The following is a 14,812-nucleotide window of genomic DNA, read 5'->3' on the forward strand; positions in this document are numbered from 1 at the left end:
GCCCATGAAAGAGGAGCCCACAGATCTCTACTCATTTATTTTTCTACTGCTTTATGGGGAAGAACTAAAAACGCTCTCTCCACATCATGGGCAAGAAGCAGTTGCTGTTGCTTCAGGCGGCATTTACGTCACTCGATGTGTATATTTTTGTTTGTTTTGTTTTGGTCTTTTGTGGGTTTTTTTGATTTATTTATTTTCAATTTTTGGCTGCATTGGGTCTTTGTTGTTGTGTACAGGCTTTTCTCTGGTTGCAGCGAGCAGGGGCTACTCTTCGTTGTAGTGCACGGGCTTCTCATTGCGGTGGCTTCTCTTGTGGAGCATGGGCTCTAGGCGTGCAGGATCAGTAGTTGTGGCACGCAGGCTCAGTAGCTGTGGCTCGCGGGCTGTAGAGCACAGGCTCAGTAGTTGTGGAGCATGGGCTTAGTTGCTCCGTGGCATGTGGGATCTCTCCAGGCCAGGGCTCGAACCCGTGTCCCCTTCATTGGCAGGCGGATTCTTAACCACTGTGCCACCAGGGAAGCCCCAGATTGCTCATAGTTTTGAGTGGAATTTTCTATCACAAGTGAGAAGTCATGAATAGTGTTAGTTTTAGATCAGCTACACTGCCTCTTTCCAGAAGAGAATGGTTTGACTGATCACATCACACCATTTCAGTGCTTCTGACCACATACATCAGAATTAACCTGGGGGGGAGGCCCAGTTAAATTGAAGATTCCTGGACTCCACTCTAGAGAGCTTCATTTATTAGGTCTGGGGTTGAGCCAAGGAATCTACAGATGTTTCTGATGCCCACCACACTTGTGATCCACAGAACTTTTTTTTCCTTTAAAAATTTTTATTTTGGGACTTCCCTGGTGGCACAGTGGTTAAGAATCTGCCTGCCAATGCAAGGGACACAGGTTCACACCCTGGTTTGGAAAGATCCCACATACCGTGGAGCAACTAAGCCTGTGCACCACAACTACTGAGCCCACGTGCCACAACTACTGAAGCCCATTTGCCTAGAGCCGGTGCTCCACGACAAGAGAAGCCACTGCAATGAGAAGCCCGCACACCACAACGAAGAGTAGCCTTCGCTCGCATCAACTAGAAAAAGCCCTCATGCGGCAATGAAGACCCAACACAGCCAAAAATAAATAAATAAATTTATTTTAAAAATCTTATTTTATTATTTTTTTATTCAAGTATAGTCGATTTACAACGTTGTTTTAATTATTGCTGTACAGCAAAGTGATTCAGTTATACATATAGATACTTTCTTTTTAAAAAAATATTATTTTCCATTATGGTTTATCATAGGATATTGAACACAGTTCTCTGTGCTATACAGTAGCACAGAACTTTTGATTGCCAAAGATAGTGGGGGTTTTTCTCTCTCTTTCTCCCACATCCTTTGCTTGATTCATTAAAAAAAAATTTTTTGAAATGTGACAGCTTTCATAAACTAAAATGTTAGCACTCATCAGAAAGGTAGGAGATATTGTGGCCTATTAACTGTGTGAAATAATGAAGGGCAAGAAAGAACCTAAATTCTAGTTGGTTATTAATCCGTGAGTGGAAAGAAGAGAAGGGAGTAGGTATCCTAAAGGCAGACCTGCCGGACACAGTGGGGAGGAGACCATGTCTAACCAGGGGGAGGCCTGTGAAGGAGGCCAGGTAGGCAGGTTTTATCTTTTTTTTCATCTGCAAGATGCCCAGAGTCAGCTTCTGCAAAAAAGAGACTTGCTTATGAGGCCAGATTCAGACAGACTCAGAAACTGAGTGTTCTTAATTAGGGAGGAAGATACAAGCAAACTTTATAAAATTTTGAAAGTATGGATAGGAAAAGAATATGTACCCCAAAATTCAGAACACTAGAAATGGGGAATGTTCACTGAAGTGTGAAAAATATTTTATGTTGACATAAAAGCAATACTGAAAAACACAACTGCTAGTAAACTTAAGGTACTTCTTATTCCAAGAGATATTCCAGGTTGGAACTAGAAATAAATTTAGGAAATATTAAGAAATTTAGATTACAGATCTAGGTTATTAAGGAAAGTAGTAGATTACAGATCAGGTTATTAAGGAAAGTAGTGATATTTGAGATGTATGTCTTAATTTTGAGACATAATTTTGAGGTTGATTTCCTTGGAGAACACCTGAGGTATTCCTGAAGTTCTCCTTGAGGTCACAGGTCAAAATATATTTCTAGAGTTTTCATGCCCTGAGTTTTTTGGGTTATACTTCTGTTATTTGGCAACAGCCAAATAGCAGGACCTGAATTTCAATTCTATTTCTCCTGTTTACTAGCTGTGAAATGTTGCATAAGTTATTGTACCTTTCTGGGTCTTGGTTTCCTCATCTGTAATATATATATATATATATATATATATATATACACACACACACACACATATATATATACATATATGTATATATTTATATTTATTATTTAGTATATATAATATTTAGTCATGTTCACAAACACGGTCATTTTCATGATAACTCTAAGTATTCTTGAGGTAGGTAGGTGCTCAGTGAATGCTTCTGAATGGTGACATTTTGGGCTGAGTTCTGAGTAAACCACATGTTCTATGTGTCTGGCCACACATAATAATTTCAGTTCACATAGTAAATATCAGAATGTCCACACTAAAAATATATAGGAGAAAGAAAATGGATGAATACATTTGTCCATTAGCATATTAAAAATACAACTTCATTCTTTTATTTCTGAGTTTTAAAAATAATTTATGATAAATGCTCTGACTTTGGTTAAAAAAAGCAACTTATTAAATAAGAAATGCTAAGTATCTGCATTTGAGAGTCCACATCACCTAGGTAAGGCTGGGGGCAGCTGTGTCAAAGCTTCCCTCCTCTCTCTCCTCTTCCTATTGGGGAAATAAGGTGGAATTAGACTTCCTCCACAGAACAGGTAGGACCAAACCCTGATGATCTGGATCCTGGGGGAAAAACATGACTTAGATGCTTAGGCTGACTGCTGGCAGTGCTCCTAAATTATGGAAGGCACAATTAATTCTTTTCCATTCTGAATACACATTACTTCTCTGTTCCCAAATGCAACTTTGTACTTTATATTCTGTTCTTCACATGGTTGCGATGGAGAGCTACATAATTTATATTTATATTAAAACTTTCCTGACTGTAGGAGATGCCATTGTGTAAACAGGTTTTTTCACGCAATTAATAGGGTCTCAAAAAAGATTTCAAGTCACATGTCCAAACTCATGTGTCATCTAACTAAGCAACTGAAAGCAGATGTTTGGATGCATACACAGACAAACCATTCTCCTGTAGCCACTAAAATACCATGTTGAATTCAGCTTGCTAGCCTACTGTAGGTTTGAAAGGTACCAGGTGTATGATGTTCTTTTTTACATTGGAGGTACATTAGTGCTGGCTTAGGACCTATGTGGTAGTTTGATCTTCTTGGTACTAATTTCTTACAAGCCTTACTTTAATAGCATTTTGTTGCAATTTTCCCCAACTAACAGCTTATTTTTTCCAATGTAACATTGGGAAAAGGAAATTTTTAAAGGACACCATTTTCTGGTTATTTCTAACTAAATCATCTCTTATGAAAGCTATCTTCTAAAACTTTCACTGGTGGCAGATTTTTCTATAACACTTAACACTTTCTAATGAAAGTGTTTTTCCTTTGACTGCCACATCAAACCCGTGAGAGGGAAAGGGCAAGAATTATTACCCATGCTTTAGAGATTAGGAAACTAAAGTCAGAAAATTTAGAGGGGATGTAGAAAGACTTGCTGGCTTTTCATTCCAGATAACCACAGATACCTTCTTTCAGTGACAAAACATCCTTTCCAGCTTCCTATGGTTTTCTTGAGCTCTAAGTTATTACCAAAAAGAAACTCCAAAGAAGTCAAGTTCATAGTCCATGTTCTCACATAGTTAAACCCTATTGCAACAAATACCATTTCAAAGAAGGTAATGAGAGCAATAAGAGTAATTTATATTGACCACTCATTATGTACCAGGTTCTTTTTTTTTTTTTTTTTTTAACATCTTTATTGGGGTATAATTGCTTTACAATGGTGTGTTAGTTTCTGCTTTATAACAAAGTGAATCAGCTATACATATACATATGCTCCCATGTGTCTTCCCTCTTGCGTCTCCCTCCCTCCCACTCTCCCCATCCCACCCCTCCAGGCTGTCCCAAAGCCCCGAGCTAATATCCCTGTGCCTTGCGGCTGCTTCCCCCTAGCTATCTACCTTACTACGTTTGTTAGTGTGTATATGTCCATGACTCTCTCTCGCCCTGTCAAAACTCACCCTTCCCCCTCCCCATATCCTCAAGTCCGTTCTCCAGTAGGTCTGCGCCTCTATTCCTGTCTTATCCTTAGGTTCTTCATGACATTTTTTTCCCTTAAATTCCATATATATGTGTTAGCATACGGTATTTGTCTTTTTCTTCCCAACTTACTTCACTCTGTATGACAGACTCTAGGTCTATCCATCTCATTACAAATAGCTCAATTTCATTTCTTTTTAAGGCTGAGTAATATTCCATTGTGTATATGTGCCACATCTTCTTTATCCATTCATCCGATGATGGACACTTAGGTTGTTTCCATCTCTGGGCTATTGTAAATAGAGCTGCAATGAACATTTTGGTACATGACTCTTTTTGAATTTTGGTTTTCTCAGGGTATATGCCCAGTAGTGGGATTGCTGGGTCATATGGTAATTCTATTTGTAGTTTTTTAAGGAACCTCCATACTGTTCTCCATAGTGGCTGAACCAATTCACATTCCCACCAGCAGTGCAAGAGTGTCCCCTTTTCTCCACACCCTCTCCAGCATTTATTGTTTCTAGATTTTTTGATGATGGCCATTCTGACTGGTGTGAGATGATATCTCAGGTACATGTAAAAGTATGAGATTAGATCACTCCCTAACACCATAAACAAAAATAAGCTCAAAATGGATTAAAGACCTAAATGTAAGGCCAGAAACTATCAAACTCTTAGAGGAAAACATAGGAAGAACACTCTATGACATAAATCACAGCAAGATCCTTTCTGACCCACCTCCTAGAGTAATGGAAATAAAAACAAAAATAAACAAATGGGACCTAATGAAACTTCAAAGCTTTTGCACAGCAAAGGAAACCATAATCAAGACCAAAAGACAACCCTCAGAATGGGAGAAAACATTTGCAAATGAAGCAACTGACAAAGGATTAATCTCCAAAATTTACAAGCAGCTCATGCAGCTCAATAACAAAAAAACAAACAGCCCTATCCAAAAATGGGCAGAAGACCTAAACAGACAATTCTCCAAAGAAGATATAAAGAATGCCAACAAACACATGAAAGAATGCTCAACATCATTAATCATTAGAGAAATGCAAATCAAAACTACAATGTACCAGGTTCTATACTAAGTACATGATGTACTTTATCTCATTTAATCCTCACAACATGCTTAAGCAGAGAGGAACTATTACTATTTCCATTTTACAGATGAGGGAAATAGGCTTGGAGAGATCCAGTGACTTTTCCCGAGTTACAGAAGTAATATTGTTGAATCCAGTGATGGACCCAGCTCAGTCTGACTCCAGGTCCAGTGCTCTTAAGCAGTATTTTATACAAAGCTAATTCTCTGTCCCTGCTGATGTAACAGAGAAGAGCAAAATCTAACCCCATGTTGGATCTGTTTCTTTGCTTTTCGTTGCTTTTGTTATTATAATCATACAGAATGGCCTGCCTCAGGGAACCCTGACCCTCTGCCTGAATGTTAAACTAACATGCCTTTGTTCAGCTCACAGGGAGATAATCTGACCCTGCCCACCTGTGAATGGCTGCAAAAAAGAAGAAATGAACACATCCCCTCCCGATGCTGGCCAAGCCAGGCAAAACTAATGGCCCTTTTACTCTACCTCCTCACCTCCTCCCCTTCTCTGCTCCATGAAAGAAACTGGTATCCAGACCCCGATAAGATGGTTTTTTGGGGAACCTAGTCTGCCATCTTCACGGTCTACTGGCTTTCCGAATAAAGCCGCTGTTTCTTGCCTCAACACCTTGTCTCCTGATTTATTGGCCTGTTGTGCAGCAAGCAGAGTGAGCTTGGACTGGGTAACACTGATGACACCAAAGAAAGGTGTTTGTAGATCTGTCTGCAATGAGTTGTTGTACATGTCTACATCATGTCTTTGTCAAAAAAATTCAGTACTACGTTGCAGTTGCAAATCAAAATGGTATAGCCATTGAAAAATAGTTGGTCAATTTCTTATAAGGGTAAACATACACTTAACATATGACACAGCAATCCCACTCCTGGGTATTTACCCAAGAGACATTAAGACACATGTTTGGACCAAGACCTGAGTAGGAATACTCATAGCAACGTTATTCATACTAGCCCCAAACTGGAAACAACCTAAATGTCTATTAACTGGTGAATGGATAAACTGTGGTACATCCATACAGTGGAATACTAGTCAGCAACAGAAAGGAAAACTTACTGATAGATGCAGCAGTATTAGATAAATCTTAAAAAAATTTTTTTAAATTAATTTATTTTATATATTTTAAAATATTTTTTACTTAAAAAAATATTTTTATAGATAAATCTTGAAAGCATTGTGCTAAGTAAAAGAAGACAGACACAGAAAACTACATTCCATGTGATTCTATTTACATGGAATTCTAAAAATCAAACTATATCAACAGAAAACAAATCAGTGGTTGCCAGAAGCCAGGTATGGCAGAGGGAATTGGCTAAAGAGGAGTTCAAGGGAACTTTTGAGGTAACGGAAATATTTTGCATCTTGATTCTTATAGTGGTTACATGAGTTTATATTATACATTCATCAAAACTCACCCAATTTCTACTTTAAAAGCGTAGGTTTTATTGTGTGTAAATTATACCTCAGTCTGATGTAAAAACAAATCTAGTATTAAAAACAGGCCTCAGGGGGCTTCCCTGGTGGCGCAGTGGTTGAGAGTCCACCTGCTGATGCAGGGGACGCGGGTTCGTGCCCCGGTCCGGGAAGATCCCACATGCCATGGAGCGGCTGGGCCCATGAGCCTTGGCCTCTGAGCCTGCGTGTCCGGAGCCTGTGCTCCACAACGGGAGAGGCCACAACAGTGAGAGGCCCGCGTACCGCAAAAAAAAAAAAAAAATGCAGATCCCTCCCCTGCAGATTCTGACTCAGGAGGTCTGGGGTGATGTGCAGAACTCTGTAGTTAAAATAAGATCCCAGGGGCTTATGATCAGGCAAATTTGGGCAACAGCACCATAAAACAAATCTACCTGTAACCAAGGAACCAGGCTATCTGGTGGGACTTATATGGGCAGTGGTTCAACGTCAATTTATAATTTGAAGTTGCTTTAGGGCACACAACAAAGTCTATGTAAGAACCCTTTTATTAAGCAATTAATATTGCCCCAGACTCATCTGGGTCTCTCCCCGAAGGAATTCCATTATGATTGGTGCAACTTCAGAGGCTGATGTATTAGATACTCCCAGTTTATATAGGCCCATCTTGGCCCTTTGCAACCATCAGTTTTGGGCAGAGTCATAGCTATCTTCTGGGCAGCTGCTTCCAACCACACACCGAAGAGATCCAGGGTACGCCCTCTTATGAGGTTGGACCAGTGGTCCTGCAGCGTCGCAAGTAGGAAAAGAACTCAGAAACTAGAGGGAGAAATACATTTAATATCTTTAAAACAGATGTTGATCTTCCTTTCTTCTCTTCCTCTTTTTTGTTTTTAAGAAAGCTTTAGCCTGGAGTGGAAAGGACGTCAGATAAATATCTTGAAATAGTTGAAGAGTGTTAATGTGGAAGAGAGGTGGGTTTTTCCCTCTATGCTCCCAAGGGACAGAAATAACCCTGGTGGATGAAAGCTATCAAAAGGGGGTATTATGGGCTTGACAAAAGGAAAAACCAATAGAAGAAATGAGGAGTTATAGCCAGAGATACCATTGTTCTGCTGGCCCTGCCACTCACTAGCTGTGGGATCTTGGCCAAACAGTTAATCTCTCTGAGCTTTCTGAATTGCAAAATGGGAATGATAACACTTCCAGGGCTGTGGTGAGGATTAAATGAGATATTTGTAAAGCTCGTGGCAGAGAGCTAGGCTCATCATTGGTGCTCAGTAAGGGGTAGATAATAAAAATCAGAACAGTTAGAGTTGTGAAGGGGGAAGAGGTCACTTAAAGGAGGAGTAAATTTTCATCACCAGATGAGTTCAAGCACGGTCTCCACCCTCCTTTTACAGGTTGATGGGGATGATGGGGAGTGGGGGGCTCTAAGCCTTGTATGAGTGGTTGAATTGGACAAATTTTCATGTCCTTTTCACCATGAGCAATTTTATGTTTATCTTAGAAGAGGTAGAGAACATAGTTTTATGCTTGCAAAAAGGTTATTCTTTTCCTTTTGTGGAAACATTTACTCTCTCTAGGCAGCCAACGCTTAGCCTTTGAGTTTACTAATCTGAGGACTTATGACGTGAATTTCTACTGGGAAGTTATGATATTACACAATGTTCACTCCTATTCCAGCCTTAATACCAAAGCTTGGAATATGAATCACAAAACAAAATCATGGCATAGTACATTCCAAAAGAGCTGGGAAAATAACTGAACTAAAGTCTTGCCTGACAAGCACACTGCATGAACACTGTGTAACATCCAGGACAATCAAGGAAACAGCATTATCAGAGAGTCATGGGACTCTGGAACTGCTGTTTTCCCTGTGTCATAAGGATGCCCAAATGTTTGCAAGAATTGGAATAAAGTTAAAGGGAAATTACTATGGTCATCCTATAAACCCACTGGAAATTCATGTCAGGGATTTTCAATTAAACATGGTATATTAAATATATACATTTATATCTCTTCTGCCTGAAAAAGCGCTAGTAAAGATATTTAACAAGTATGTATATATATATTCCAAATTACAGAAGACAACAGCCACTTAAAGGTATAAAAATTTTGGGAGAGGTAGACATAGGAGGAGTGACTGATACAGCAGAGTGGAGAAAGCTGAATGTAAGAATGTGCTTGCAGAGAGAGGCACAGTGAGGAGCAAGACAGTTCATACTACAGAACCCTGGAATGTCTCAAGAACTGGAGTGTTAGGCATTATGGAAGATGTCAGTTAAGTATGGAAATGAAAACAGGGGACTAGTTGAAAGTTGTATAAAGAGAATTTATAGCCCCGTGTCTTTCCTCTCCCCTACCCAGCAGGCAACCACCTCCTAACTGCACCCCCTAGTTTAGAAACTAGATATTTATTCTCTGGAACATGTAAACATAACAAGCTCCCTATTCTGGGATACCAGCACATCTTAGATCTTAGGAGAGGATGGGAGGGATATGCCGTATTGAAAACAGAGGCTGAATAAAAATCTGTGTACTAAACGGAGAGTCCCTCAGTCTCTCTTCCTCCTGGCTTTCAAAACAATGGCAGCCAGGATTGCAGCACACAGATAGGAGACTAGAGTTTTCTTCTTTGAGAGAAACTTAAAGATTCCACAGAAAAGTTCTACAGATTCTGACCTTTTAGGACCCCCAATTAAAAGGCCAGCTTGCCACTTGGTCTCTGTAGAGCAGAGCCTACCATTTAACAAGCCTACCTGTATACCTTTCAATGCACTCTACAGTATCTCACTCTTAAATTTGATCAGACATCTAAAGATCACCAGATACTTGAAGAAAACCTTCAACCTGAAAGACAGAGAACAGAATATATAAGAAAAGGAAAAAAAAAAAAAAGGAACCTGGAGGAAATTGAGATAATACAGAGAACAGAATTAAAAAAAAAAGAACAACAAAACTCTAACATCCTCAAACAAATGGGAGAAGATGTTGTGTCTGTGAAACAGGAACAGGATATTATAATGGAATTATCATAGAATTTTAAAAAGACCCTTGAAAATGAAAGCCATGACAGCGAAATGAAAAATTCAATGGACAGATTGGAAGATAAAATCTTTTTTTAGAGAGTTTATGAAAAGAGACAAAAGATACGTATAGGAGGGAAAAGATCACAAAAGAGGATCAATCCAGAAAGTTCTACCTCTGACTAACAGATGCTCAAGGAAGAGAGAACAGAAAAAATTAAGTGAAGAAAATTATTAAATAGGTAATTTAAAAATTTTTCTCAATGTATAATGTCATTATTCTCCAGATTCAACATGCCCATTATGTGCCCAAACTAATGAATAAAAAAGTTTACCAAGTCACATCATTTTAAATTACAGTGGGAATTACACTGGGAATAAAGATCCGAAAAGTTTCCAGAGAGAGAAAATAGTAGGGAAAAAAGTGAGAACACGAGGGGTGGGAAACACAATGGCATCAGATTTATGAACAGCAACACCAGAATCCCAAAGACGATAGAGCAGTTATCTTCTTACAATTACTTCAAAATTATAAGTCAAAGGGATGTGGAATTCTATACCCAACCAAACTATCAAGTATGAGCGTAGAATAATGACATTTATAGGTATTCTAGGTTTCAAAATTTTACATTCTAAGTGCTTTAAGGAACTACTGTGAGTGTGCTCCAACAAAATGAGGCAGGAAAATAAGAAAGAGGAAGATACGGAATTCAGAAAATGTGATCTGTGCAGACCTAGAAATGTGCTGCTCAGACCCCCTTCAGAAAATGACTTGTTGCCCAACTGAAAGAAGTGTGGTTAGCTGACAGCCTCTAGATGGTAGCTCCTTTGGGTTATGCTTCAGCTTTGAGCCAAGGTTACATTCTTCTTGGGGTGGCCCTTGGTCAACAATTGAGCAAGGCGGTAACAAAAGGACTGAGCCATTTCCACTATCATTGGGCCTCCCAAGGGGACACTGTTTGCACTGGCACTCCTTATAGGGCTGGTAGAGTCGGGTCTGCAACACAATCTGATAGCTCTCCTGTCCAGTCCTGCTCTTCTCTTTCCTTGCATTGGTATTTCCCCTCAATAAATCTCTTGCTCTCTTAACTGTACCTTAGTGTCTCCTCAAAGGATTCAACTTGGTCCAGGACCAAGGAGAGGAGTAAAGAGGAGCCCTAGACTGATGGTTGTTCAGAAGGCCTGGTGAATAACCAGCTCACATAAGGGTAGAAAGCCTTCAGGCTCCCAGAAGGTAGGTAACCTCCAGATTAAAAAACAAACAAACAAAAATCTGATCAGAAAACCTGTCTTTACCATGAGGAAAATTGTTTTAAGAGGAATTTGTCTACAATATTGTGGGAGAGTCTAGAAAGATTCAGAGACAAGTATATACAAGCCTAAGAAAAAGGAAAGGCAAATAACTGCAGGTAAGACAAAAATCGTAAAACAGAAGAAATATAATTACCTTACACTACTTAGCTTGGTTGGGAACATAATATAAAAACTAAATGTCAATTACATTTTTAAAAGTTTTGATATTTTATTGGGGGAGGGGAAGGAGGGATGGTAGTGAAAGAAAGTTCAATCCCCACTCTACCATTGGTTAGAAAGTCAACAGATAATGTGGGTGTGTCTAAAAACTGATATGTCTGTAATAGCAACGTAAGTATGGCAAATATCTGGAGAAACCACTGAAAGAGGTCAAATTGTTACCTCTGGGAAATGGGACTGGAGTAGAAGGTGGAGGAGTGCTGTTTTCCTTCACAAGTCTTGTGACACAATTTGACTTTAACTTTGTGCATGTAGACAAAAAATGAATTTACAAAAAGAAAATGTAGAGGCAGGAAGTGGAAACCTCATCAACAGGCATTGGTCTCAGCAGGAATCTGCAGAAATGGTTGAGGAAAGAACGGTGAGAGGAATATCATAGCCTGAAATTGCCCTGGTCCCAGGCATCAACCTCTGGGATGTGTGAGGGCTGCAAGTTCCCCTCCCCTAAGAGCTGTAACTCTGTATGTTATAAGCTGAAAGCCCATGATCAGAAAGTCCTCCATTAACTACCTCCTGGTTTATCAAAGTTAAAATTTCCTGGCCTATTCAGGGATGTTATTGATCCTGGCTGGAATTCACTTACTGCAAGAGAAGAGAAAAAAAAAATTATTATTGACCCGCTGGCTAGGGAAAATGGGAACGTGATAATAAAAGAAGAGGAAATGTATACAACTCAGTGGGCTGCTTTTGTCAGAAAATACTTTTAACCTGCTTCCCAGTGGTCATTGTCTGTGACAAAGGGTAGCAAGGCAGTCTGGGACAGAGATTTAAGAACAGGTTGCAGAAGGAAACTTCCAGCAAGTCAGGATAAGGAAGAAATCTTGTGTTTGTTCCCCATACTGATAAACAGATTGTCCTAGGGAGATCTGGGGGATGCTCACTCAAGATAAGGTGTGATTAAGGGAGCCAGAGAGAGGTTACATAGACACATCGGAGAGACAGGGAGAAATGCGTGAAAGGCATCTTAAATGATGACTCTCAGAAGAAATAGATTACACAGGGAGGCGGGGGTGCTCAGTGATGATGCTGAACAACTGTGGGTGCTCTGATTTGGCACTTACCCTGATTTGAAGGGTGACTTGGGGAAAATCAAAGGAAATATTAGCACAGAAGTTAGGGGGTTTTTTTTTGCGGTACGCGTGCCTCTCACTGTTGTGGCCTCTCCCGTTGCGGAGCACAGGCTCCGGACGCGCAGGCTCAGCGGCCATGGCTCACGGGCCCAGCCGCTCCGCGGCATGTGGGATCTTCCCGGACCGGGGCACGAACCCGTGTCCCCTGCATCGGCAGGCGGACTCTCAACCACTCCAGAGGCAGAGCCAGTGACAGGGAGGGGATGCTTGGTCAGCCTGGCAGGATCCACAGCTAAGGCAGCAAGTACCTTAGCTCCTGAGCAAAGGCTTCATTGTGGTCATTCTCACGGCACCATCTCTGGGGCTGGGGAGCTGGCTGAGCTCATCCCTCAACATCATCCTTGCTATATAATTAGAGGCAGCTTTCTTTCTTTTTTAAAAAATTTATTTATTTTTGGCTCTGCTGGGTCTTCGTTGCTGCACATGGGCTTTCTCTCGTTGCGGCGAGCGGGAGCTACTCTTCCTGGCGGTGGGCATGCTTCTCATTGCGGTGGCTTCTCTTGTTGCAGAGCACGGTCTCTAGGCGCACGGGCTTCAGCAATTATGGCACGAGGGCTCAGTAGTTGTGGATTTCAGGCTCTAGAGAGCAGGCTCAGTAGTTGTGGCGCATGGGCTCTTTTGCTCCGTGGCATGTGGGATCTTCCCGGACCAGGGATCGAACCCGTGTTCCTGCATTGGCAGGCGGATTCTTAACCACTGCTCCACCAGGGAAGTCCCTAGAGGAAACTTCCAACTGTTTAGCACCTAGTCATCCAGCCTGAGGATGACTTAAATTTTTTCCTTCACTCTTTTCTACTGCTTGCCCTTTGGCCATTAATTTCTCATGTGCTGTATGCAAGAGACTGGGTAAAAATCTGGGGGATGATTTGTGAGGAAGAAAGGTGAAAAAATAAGGTAGCCTCACTATTCACATTATCCCCAGCGCTTATCATTTAGGAACCATCTAGAAGAGTCTGTATGATACAACCTCCTATTTATGAGTTGTTCAGTAGCCTTTTTCTCCAGAGCATGGTGAGGTATTCCATCTAGCCAGAGCACATTAAGACTATATTCTCCTACTTCTCCTTCCAAAATTCTCTCTCCATTACAGCGTATCCTAGTTTTTAGAGTTGAAATTGAAGACGCATTTGCCATCAGTGGTTCAGCAGGACATTCAACAGGTCATTCTTGGTTCTTGTTGTCATGAATAGGCAGATGATAACTCTGAAGGTCTTTGCCAGAAACCGTCAGCAGTCTTTATTTCCATAATCATACACTGAGACAATAAACTCACTTGCAAGGCAACTTCTAATGCCTTTAGTAGCAACACTAAGATTGGCTATGTCACCAAAAGCTCCCAACGTTTCTAGATCTGTTCAAAATCAATGGCTCTCTTTGCAAAGCACAAAGGCAAACACCAAACCATCCAAAATCAATAGAGAAGAGTGATAGACAAGGAAATAGAACTGGGTAGCACAAAGGATAAAGAAATAACAAAGCCAAAGGTTACGGAGTGATTGCTTTCTAATTTGTCTTTATAAAAAGGAAAAAGAATCAAATGAAAAACTGGCAAGTCACAGAGTGAAAATGTCAGAAACATTTTATATTCTAAGGCTTTGCCACACACTGTCTTGCACAATGTTAGAGGAAGTGAGGTTGAAATCGAGACTATTTTTGCAAGTCTGAGCCAGCCAGGAAGCCAGGGGAAAATGCTTTTAAATTTGGGAAAATTACAGGCCTGCTATTTGACATTAGTTGGAGAAAAACATCAAACCTCAGAACTTATTCTGAGAACTTCAGCAAGGGAAGTACTTCAAGCGCTGTTTGATCCAGGGAGGGTGAATCCCTCCAGGACGCGGAAGCACTATTGGTGAAGGCCTTTAGGGAAGCCCCTGTCAGAGGCGGATGAGTAAAGGGGGCTCACATTTCTGCTAAGCAGTCCTCTAAATGTGCACGAGAGCAAGAAATAGGGACCCTGACTCAGGACCGGGCCTGGGAAGAATATATGAGCTGGCTGGAGCCCTGAGGTATGGGCCCAGCATCACAGTTAAGAATAAACAAGCTCACTGTTTTGAAAAATAAAAGTGGTAAAGACACAAGCTTTATCTGACAATAAAACATGTTATCAAAATATAATAAGTAGGGGCTTCCCTGGTGGCGCAGTGGTTGAGAGTCTGCCTGCCGATGCAGGAGATATGGGTTCGTGCCCCGGTCCGGGAAGATCCCACATGCCGCGGAGCGGCTGGGTCCGTGAGCCATGGCCATTGAGCCTGCGCGTCCGGAGCCTGTGCTCCA

Source organism: Phocoena phocoena, chromosome 3 (assembly GCF_963924675.1).
Source record: "Phocoena phocoena chromosome 3, mPhoPho1.1, whole genome shotgun sequence".
Lineage (NCBI taxonomy): Eukaryota > Metazoa > Chordata > Mammalia > Artiodactyla > Phocoenidae > Phocoena > Phocoena phocoena.